The sequence below is a fragment of the Mustela nivalis genome, assembly GCF_964662115.1.
Source record: "Mustela nivalis genome assembly, chromosome: 10".
NCBI classification, from domain to species: domain Eukaryota; kingdom Metazoa; phylum Chordata; class Mammalia; order Carnivora; family Mustelidae; genus Mustela; species Mustela nivalis.
In genome coordinates this window covers 108283948-108293653 of record NC_139029.1, presented here as the reverse complement: position 1 = coordinate 108293653, position 9706 = coordinate 108283948, and the positions used below count along the sequence as shown (strand labels likewise).

The 9706-nt window shown below is 39.4% G+C and overlaps 1 long non-coding RNA gene across 1 annotated transcript; it reads left to right on the top strand.

Moving 5' to 3' along the window:
* Nucleotides 1–324: 324 nt before the first annotated feature.
* LOC309842021 lies at nt 325–1878 on the top strand. Its single transcript, XR_014299454.1, has 2 exons — nt 325–356; nt 1253–1878. It is a non-coding gene; the product is annotated as an uncharacterized lncRNA (long non-coding RNA).
* The last annotated feature ends 7828 nt before the right edge of the window (nt 1879–9706 follow it).

The window sequence follows — 9706 nt, the reverse complement described above, 5'->3', positions numbered from 1 at the left end:
GTCTAAAGCTTGCATTGGATTCCTGCAGAAACGCCAAGTTCAGTCCCAAGCGTAGCCATTGTAAATTCCCTAGAAAATCATGATCTTCCTATCTTTATGGAAATACTTCAAGTTTTACAGAGGGAAGGGATGCTCTGGGAAGATACTCATGAGGATCCAGTAGCGATCTGGTGTGATAAAGTGGCAGAATGACAGAGAAACACAGGAATGTGGGAAGTTGCTGTCATAACCACCTGGTTGGGAAGAGCTTTCATATTATTGTGGCTCATTCCCTTGAGTTTGGTGCAGGATGTGTATAAAAGGCCTTCTCACTTCACTTGACCTATCCATTGCTTGCCTGACATTGGGAAAACAAGGTAAGTGTCCTTACTGATCTGATGGCAGTTTGGGGATAGCTGGGATTGCCACACCTCAGCTGAATGGGACAAGCCACTCCAGGATGGAGAGAATAGTAACTAACTGGTAATTGCAGGACCATCAGGCTAAAGAATGTCATCAGTTGGGTCAGAAGTAGCCATCTCAGAAGGGATGAATGCTAACTGAGGTTGGGGTTGGAGTAGAGGAAGCTAGTTTGTAGGACTAGAGACACCCAAACAGGGTCAAAAAATATAACTGAAGGCAGAGCTCATGATGTAAGAAAGAAAAAAAGAAAAAGAGATGAAAAAGACAGGTGATACAACGATGGACTCAGGCTAACCATGTAGTTTCTAGAATGTATAAATTAGAGTACATCATAAAAATAATTGGAGAAGAATCAATGAAACAAGATGGGATTGGGAGGGAGACAAACCATAAGTGACTCTTAATCTTACAAAACAAACTGAGGGTTGCTGGGGGGAGGGGGGTTGGGAGAAGGGGTGGGATTATGGATATTGGGGAGGGTATGTGCTTTGGTGAGTGCTGTGAAGTGTGTAAACCTGGCGATTCACAGACCTGTACCCCTGGGGATAAAAATACATGTTTATAAAAAAATAAAAAATTAAAAAAAATAATAATTTGAGACTTTCCAAACTATGCAATTTGCTGCCTTGGAAGTCAGGAGTCTTGGGAGGATCAGGATGGGTAGGAGAAGACATTACCAAATTTGCACTGACCCCCTGCCTGATTTCTCCTATGCCAGGAAATTGGGTTTCTCCACCTATGGGTCCTGGAGGCATAGAATCAGTTACAGAACTTCAGACTCTAGAGAAAAATGGTGATGCAATAAAGTTTATAGTCACTGAACTTTCAAAATATCTGCTTTGTTTTTTAGAGTAACTGAACTTTCTTTAAGATGTCCTGCCAGCAAAACCAGCAGAGGTGCAAGTTCCCTGTCAAGTGCCTCCCCAGGTGTTCACCCAAGTGGCCACCTCAAGCCCCACAGGCCCCACAGACCCCACAGGCTTCCCAGGGCCCACAGGCCTCTGCTCCTTGCCCAGGTCCCTGCCCAGCTGCCTGCCCCCAACCTGCTCCCTCCTGCTGTGTCCCCAGTTGCTGTATCACTGGCTTTGGAAGCTGCTGCTCTCTGGGGTATCATGGGTTTCCAGGAGTCTGTCTAGGCCAGCCCCAGCCTTCCAGCTGGGAGAGGGAGTCCTCTGGGTGTTCCAGTTATTGCCATGGATTTGGGGGCTGCAGCTGACCTGCAGGTTTTGAGGAGCCAAAGATCCATGGCCAAGGACAAGTCTGGAGTTGACAACTTTTCTCACTTTCACCTTGTTCTCCCTTCTCCTCCTGAACTAAGTTGCCTAGATATGTACTTAAAGGACTACTCTTTTTGTTGAGAACCTCCGATTTTGTGGCCTTGGCTTTGGGCCTACATCAAGGAGACCTGAATGCTACAGAAAACTCTGCTTTCCAAAATCTTGTCAACATGAAAAAATAAAGCCTGTCTTTCCTGCACTCTGAGTTCTTTGGTGGTTGTTGATGCCCCCATCCTCAGCTCAGGGGAGCTCCCATTAACCTGGATTCTTCAAGCAGACCCCACAATGAGCTAGCCTGATGGGAAGTTCCCACTAAGAGATGTCTCAGACCTGAGCCATTGGAGAGGAAAGATCCAGAGGGGAGTCATGGGGTGCTCCCAAAACATCAGCCACCCTGTTCCACTACTGCTGCCGCTACCACCTGTGAGGTTTCTTCTTACCAATTAAGGACACTGTGCTCCACAGCCCCAGAATTTAGCCTCCAGAACCCTCTGACTTAATGGAATCCCATGCTTAAGGAAAATGACACAGGGGTACTCATAATTTTTAGATCTTCGTTCAAAAACTACAATAAATACTCTCCTTGAGCATATCCACATGACTGAGTCCTTCACTACTTCTCTTCACACAAGAACCAGAATCTACCCACAAATCTCTTGGTCACTTTTGCTATCTTACCATTTGTGGTTTCTTTTCTTCTTGTACCCCATGCGGCAAATGATATGGGCTAGGGGGCTACTGCTTCTAGCCATCCTCTTGCAGCAAAATAAATTATTAGAAGTCATGGCTGGCCAGGGGCATCCATGTCACTTTGGGTTGTCACTAAAACCCAGCTTTGGATTTTAGCATGAAGGTGGACCTGATCACCTTCTTTGACATCCCAATCAACCTTCAGTCCAGGGAAGAAAATTTCATGATCAGTAGTGTTCAACCTCTGACAAAGGCAAGAGCAGGCATCCAGAGAGGTATTACAGAGATTCTTGACCTGTCTTTGAGAGGGAAACTCTACATGTATGTGTGTGTATGGAATTACTTATTTATTTTAAACATTGTAATAACATTCAGCACACTTACTTAGAAGTGTTAAATAACCAGTGATAAATGGTAATATCTTGAAAGTCATCAGGCTCTCCTGGCAATCTGGGTCATCAGCATAACTAGCAAATGTTGGAGTAGAGTAAAAATGTTGTGAAAAAATAGTGTGATTTAAGGTCTTAGTCATATTCATTGATTTAAGGGGGAATTTTTTTTTTCCCAACATTCTAGCTTTATTTTTTGGAATAACATACATATCTCAAACTAATTCCTTACCTCTGAAGAAAGGGTGAGTGATTTGATAGGTGAGATGGTGAGAGATTTACCATTGTGTGTGCACTTTTCTGCTGTGCTCACTCTTGGTGGCTGAGGAAGTGTCTCTGTGGACCAAGTTCTGTACCAATCCAGGCCCCAAGGCTTAGACTTTGAAATCAATATTATTTATACCTTCTATTTTGACCACAACACAAGTTACATTCTTCACAGCTTTACCAACCCTCTGTCTTAACACCAATGTCTCTCTCAATTGATTTAGGGTTTGGAGAAGAAAGAAATGCGATTAATTAACCCTCTAAAAAATTAAAAAGTGTAGACCTGTGTTGGATCTACCCCCATCTTTTTTTTTTTTTAAGATTTTATTTATTTATTTGACAGACAGAGATCACAAGCAGGCAGAGAGGCAGGCAGAGAGAGAGGGAGAAGCAGGCTCCCCGCTTGAGCAGAGAGCTCGATGTGGGGATCAATCCCAAAGGCAGAGACTTTAACCCACTGAGCCACCCAGGTGCCCTACCCCCATCTTTTATATACTGTATTTAGTTACACACAATTTTACTCACACAAAATTGTACCAAAACTCATTGCCTTAAGTGTGATACCAAGTAAGTCTGGGTGCATCAGTGTCTCATGGTAAATTATTTTAATAGCTAGTAAACAAATCATATGTCATATATAATAATATAATGCTAACGCTAATCTTAACCCTATGTAAGTTTTCTTATCTGACTTTATATTTATAAATTCTTATTTTACATAAAAATTAAATAATATTACAAATAAATTACTGATTAACAGAAAAAATTTAAAAGAATAGTTACTGCTATACCCAACAGAATGTCCAGACTTCAGAGAGGACAAGTTGTACCGTACTGGTACTAGGCGATTTTCAACTAGCAATAACCATAGTAAAATTATAGTATGTAAAATTAATGTCATGGGCCTAAAATTTGACCTTAATTTACCCTAAAGTATACATTATAATTATGTTTCTTATCATCAGGATGCACCTTTCACAGTGAGTAGGAATAAGTTAAATGTCTGACATGTTTTATGCACTGAAATTTCACAAGATAGTTTATGTCAGCTTCTTCCTGACAATTATAATTTTGCTATAAAGTATAACATATATTTACTTGAAATAGTTAAAGTGATTTTTTAAAGTACAGACAAATTTAAATCTGACAATGAAAATACATTTATGTCAAAAGTGGGTTTCCACAATTTACATAAGAGAAAAACATACACCACTACAGAAAAACTTGTTAAAAAATCACATGAAATTGACACTGTAAGAAGGCTATTTTATAACTGACTGATTCAGAAACACAGTTGGATCACTTACTCATAAAGAAGTTAGGAAAGATTCCAGTATGATATAAGCCATATACTTTATAAATTATCCTAAAAGGTAATATCATGAGATATTTACAACAAAACTCAACAGGAGTATAGCTTTTGAGAACCTTTCCATTTTGCTTATTTTGCTTTAGTACATTTAGGCAAGTAGATATAAAGATGATTGACAAATATTCAATAGAAGAAAACATCTTTACATATTAAGATCAGATTTTTGATACATTGTTAAATATATAGGGAAAATGTAATGTTCACACTGATATTGCAAAAGCAAAGGCAAGAAAAATTGTATGTGTTTTGTATAGATACTATTGCTAATATATGTTGAAGAAATAGTGTGTTGCATGAAAAGTAAATGGATTTAATAAAATGTTGACATACTGTAAAACAAGCTCTGACAATCATTCATAAAAATTATTTTTACACATACATCCTTTTCCAAACTAAAACACTAATTTAAAGTGTTATAATAACTTTTTTAAAATTTTTTTAAATTTTTTTTCTCTATTTCTTTTTTTTTATTTTTATTTTTTTTTAATTTTTAATTTTTTATAAACATATATTTTTATCCCCAGGGGTACAGGTTTGTGTGTGTGTAAAAGAAAAACAAGAGCCACAAATACAATTTTAGTTTGGCAGAATGAAAGTTTTAAAAAAGACAACTGTTTTCTGGAAATAGGAATTAAGTAATTAAAAGTAGCTAAGAGGCAGGAAAGGAAAGACAAAGGAGAGAATATTGGGCCTACCAGGTGACATAAATTGTACCCCTGGTCATAAAATGATTGATACAAATGCATTTAATTCATTCAAAAGAGAAATACTTTGTGTTTTTTGAATATAAAGAAACAATATATATTCAAAGACAAATTTGTGCTTAATGTGCCAAAGCCAACTAATATATACATAAACACTTACCAAAAAACTACCTTAAGGGACGCCTGGGTGGCTCAGTTGGTTAAGCAGCTGCCTTCGGCTCAGGTCATGATCCCAGCGTCTTGGGATCGAGTCCCACATCGGGCTCCTTGCTCAGCCGGGAGCCTGCTTCTCCCTCTGCCTCTGCCTGCCATTCTGTCTGCCTGTGCTCGCTCTCTCCCCCTCTCTCTCTCTGATAAATAAATAAAATTAAAAAAAAAAAAAAAAAAAAAAAAAAAAAAAAAAAAACTACCTTAAATTTTCTGGGCAGCAGATTTAATGGAGCATTGCCTAAGCTGTAGTTTATTTCATAATATCTCAGTGGCAAGAATGAGACTGTCTCACCAGCTCCTAGGGAAATAGGCATGCTTTCTTTGAGCATGCTCTCTTAGGCATATCAAATACATTAATTTATTTATTATGCATTTTGGATACATCATCAATTACTATCTTTGGTATTTACTCATGTATTCATCAATCTGTTTATTCAAATAAATGTTAGTTAAGTGTTAAAAAAAAATATTTTTAACTTGCCAAATTTCCAATAGTATTTCTATGAAATGAGTGGAAATGGCATTTATTTTTTTATACCACAGATCATTGCCAATACAGAGGCAATACCTTGGCATAAATATTTCAAATGCAATAAGAAATGATCATTTTGTTTGTTTATAAATATTATGTTTGGCAAAGTTCTTATGAATATATTATAGTTGTATCAGTTGCCAAATTTTCCAGATTAGCTCAAGAAACTGAAAAAGCTCAACACTTAGAGTATTGCAATGTCACTACATTTAAAACAGAAAAGCAGGTACAAACAATGAAATTAAAGTTTTTTTTTTTCCAAATTTCAATTCTAGTTTAGTTAACAGACAGTGTTATATTAGTTGCAAGTATAGAATATAGTGATTCAAAGCTTCCATATATTACAGAGTTCATCAATAGAAGTATACTCTTAATGAAATGAAAGATTTTGACTCAACATAGATAAAAGTAAATTCAACTTTTTAAAAATTGAATATTAGTAATGCATTAAATGAATATTTATTAACCACTTTATTAACCACTTACATTAGTCTAGTGGTTGAGGATATTGGTGTAAACAGAAAAAAAAAAATAGTCTCTGCTATCATGGAGCCCAGAGTCTGGAGACAGAAGCAGACAATAGCTGTACACTGGTTAATTATATAATATATTAGATGTCACCAAGAGGTACAGAGGAGAAATAAAGGAAAGTTTGGGGCATGTAGAATGCTAGGGGAGGCCTGCCAGTTTATACAGGATGGTCAGGGAATGCCTTTGTAATGAAGTCTTCTTTTCCAGGAAGTGAAGAAGTGAGTCACATGAATGTCTCGAGTAATAACATTTTAAGCAGCAGAAGCCATGAATTGACATTGGATGCTAGATGCTAGATGGGGGGTGGGTGGGTGCCTGGATAGAAGTAGGATTAAAGAAATAACTTACATTCAGTTTATGATGAGCTCACTGGATTTTGGCTTTTATAATAAGTAGAATGGGCATGCATTAGAAGGTTTGGAGTGGAGGTGTACCATTACCTGATTTTTCCTTTAAAAACATAATTTTGTCTGTTCTGTTAAGAATAAACTATAGAGACTAAGCGCAGATCAGGGTGCTCATGTAGGAGGCCTTACTAATCAAAGCAAGAGCTAATAGTGGCATGGACAGAGTATTTGTGCTAGAACTAATGAAAGTTTTCAGATTCTGGATATAAAACCAAACCAATAGGATCCATTGCTAAATAGATATGGGCATATATGAAAAAGAAGAGTTAGAGATTGTTTCATCCGTTCAGTGGGAAGAATAGAGTTATTTTGTTTTGTTTTGTTTTGTTTTAGGATGGAGTTACTTTTTAAGAGGTGAGGAAGACTTTAGGAGAAATGGATTCTGTGGGTTTATTTGTTTTGAGGGGAGAGGCACACTTAGATACATTAGTCTGGAAAGAGTAATTTGGGGATCATCATCTTATAGTTGAGACAGGGTGGTAACACCTGGAGAGTGAAGAGGAGATCTTTAAGGATTGAGCCCTGGGAAGCTCCAATACTTAGAAATCAGGGACAGGACAAGTCACCTTCAAGGGAAATTGAGGTAGAGTGGTCAGTGAGAAGGGTGGGAACCAGGAGAGAGTAGAGTTCACAGAGTCAGGCAGAGGAAGCACTTCAGAAAGAGTTAGTGCCCACTCCAGCCAGCCCCACCCATCATAGCTGGTGCCAGCTCCATCCATCATAGCTGGCAGCAGGGAGACCAGCAGGACTTGGACAAGGGCATTTGGGGGAAGTGGTAGGGATGCAAGCTGGGTGGCTAGGTTGAAAGAAGAATTGGAAACAAGAATTCTGAGGAGTTTTATGGTACACAAAACAGGACACCGAGTGTTGACTTGAAGTGGAAGTGAGATCAAGGAAAAGACAGAGAAAGACAGAGATAGATATTTTATATACATATGTATTTATGCGATATTTTTACATGCTGATGGAAATGATCCAGTATAGGAGAGGAGATGGTTGCCTGTAGGATACTCTTAGGTAGATGAGAAGGGTGGGATCCAGGGCATCTGTGGAGGGACAGGCCCCAGACTAGAGTAGTGGGCAGTTGTTCCATGGTAGCAGGAGGGAAAACAAAAGTACCATGCAGGTACAAATGCAGGTAGATTAGCAGAAAATAGCATGTGGGTGTTCTCTTCTGATTGCTTTTATTTTCTCAATGAAACAGAAAGAATGTTCATCTGTTGAAAAGGAGGACAGGAAAGGAGAGCCAGGAGTTTGAGGAGAGCTGGGATGTGGGCTGAGTTGTCCAGGGCAGTGATGAGTGGACAGACTTGAGACCTGCAGTGAGGTTGTCAGGTACCCTCATGATCAATTTCATGAAACTGAAGTGAAATTAGTTCAGTTTGGCTATGTGTTTTCATGCAATCACTCTGTGGTTTGTGGTAACTGAGAGTCAGCTGGAGCCAGTATTGTGGTTTTGCTAGTAGATTTAATGATGGAGAGAAGAGCAAGAGAGATGTGGGTTAAGCCAGTGGATGCTGATGTCAATGACTCATGGGCAAGGACAGAAATGAAGATGGGAAGCAATGATGCTCAGTCAATGTGGTAGAGTACCAATGCATTGTTGCTCCTGGCAGGGTCAAAACCTCTCATAGTTGAGATCCTAGAGGATCTGGGACTGCTGGAAACACAGCAGGTGAGGTTGAGAAGGTGGGTTTCTTGAATGTCATATATATATTATGGAGGGGTTGCTGTTGTTAATAAGGATGAGGCCTACATTGATAGGACATGGGAATGGATGTAAGTAGGGTGAAGGACAAACCAGTTAGAGGTGTAGAGGTCAAGGGATTATGAAGCAAATCATTAAGGGGATCATATTTGTGAATATTAAAATCACTGAGGATCACAACAGAAATAGTGGGGGATAGGGTAACTGTGGGCCAAGTGCTAAGTGACAAGAGGGAATCTGCAATAGGAGACAACAAGGAGTGGTGTCAGGGACATCTGACCCACTCCCAGGTCCAGTGAGAGTTATGTGTGTGGATGGGAAGAAGACAGAATTCCCATGTAGGACTGTGGAGTTTATAGAGTCCCATTAGGGAGTGTGTAACCTGTGAAGAAGGAAGGAATAGTCCCACTGAGACACATGGACAGGGAGAATGTGATGGGGTCAGTTCCAAGAGTCCTCCAGGCAGAATGGAGTAGGTCATCAGTGCTGGGGAGTAACTGGCTGGGTGAGCAAAACCTGGCTGCCCCCGCTGCTACCATTCCTACTGGTTGCCACTGGGAATTTCCTTCAAAGACTAAGAACTAAGGACCAAGGATTCTTAACATGTTAAGAATAGCATTGCAGAGTATTCTATCATACTGTAGTGCACCACTTCACACCCTTTCATACAGTAGATTCTCTGCTGAACAATTTTTATGTACATCATCTGACATACTACACTTAGTATTCTTTTGACTTACACTTTGCAGTAAAGACCTATTCAGTCATTGATATTGCTACTGACAGTCTTCAAAACCTCTGTGACTCTTTTTTTCAAATGTTGGGATTAATCTCATAGAAAAATAGGCTGAGGGCGCCTAGGTAGTTCAGTCAGTTAAGCCTTGGACTCTTCGTTTTGGCTCAGATCATGGTCTCAGAGTTGCGAGATGGAGCTCTGAGATGGGCTCTGAGCTGAGTGGTGTCTGCTTAAGAGTCGCTCTCTTGCTCATCCTCTGTCCCTCCTCACTGCCCTCCCCACCAAGTCATGCACTCTCTCTAAAATAAATAAAATCTCGAAAAAAAAAAGAAAAAGAAAAATAGACTAAAGTTGAAAATGGAGCTGTTGAAAACAAAGCAAAGAAACAAACAAACCCCAACAACTGTTGGTGTTAGCTGTTGGGTGGGCTTCCCTGGCACCCCCTGGCGCTGAGCAATACAGAGGCTGCACGACTCTGAGT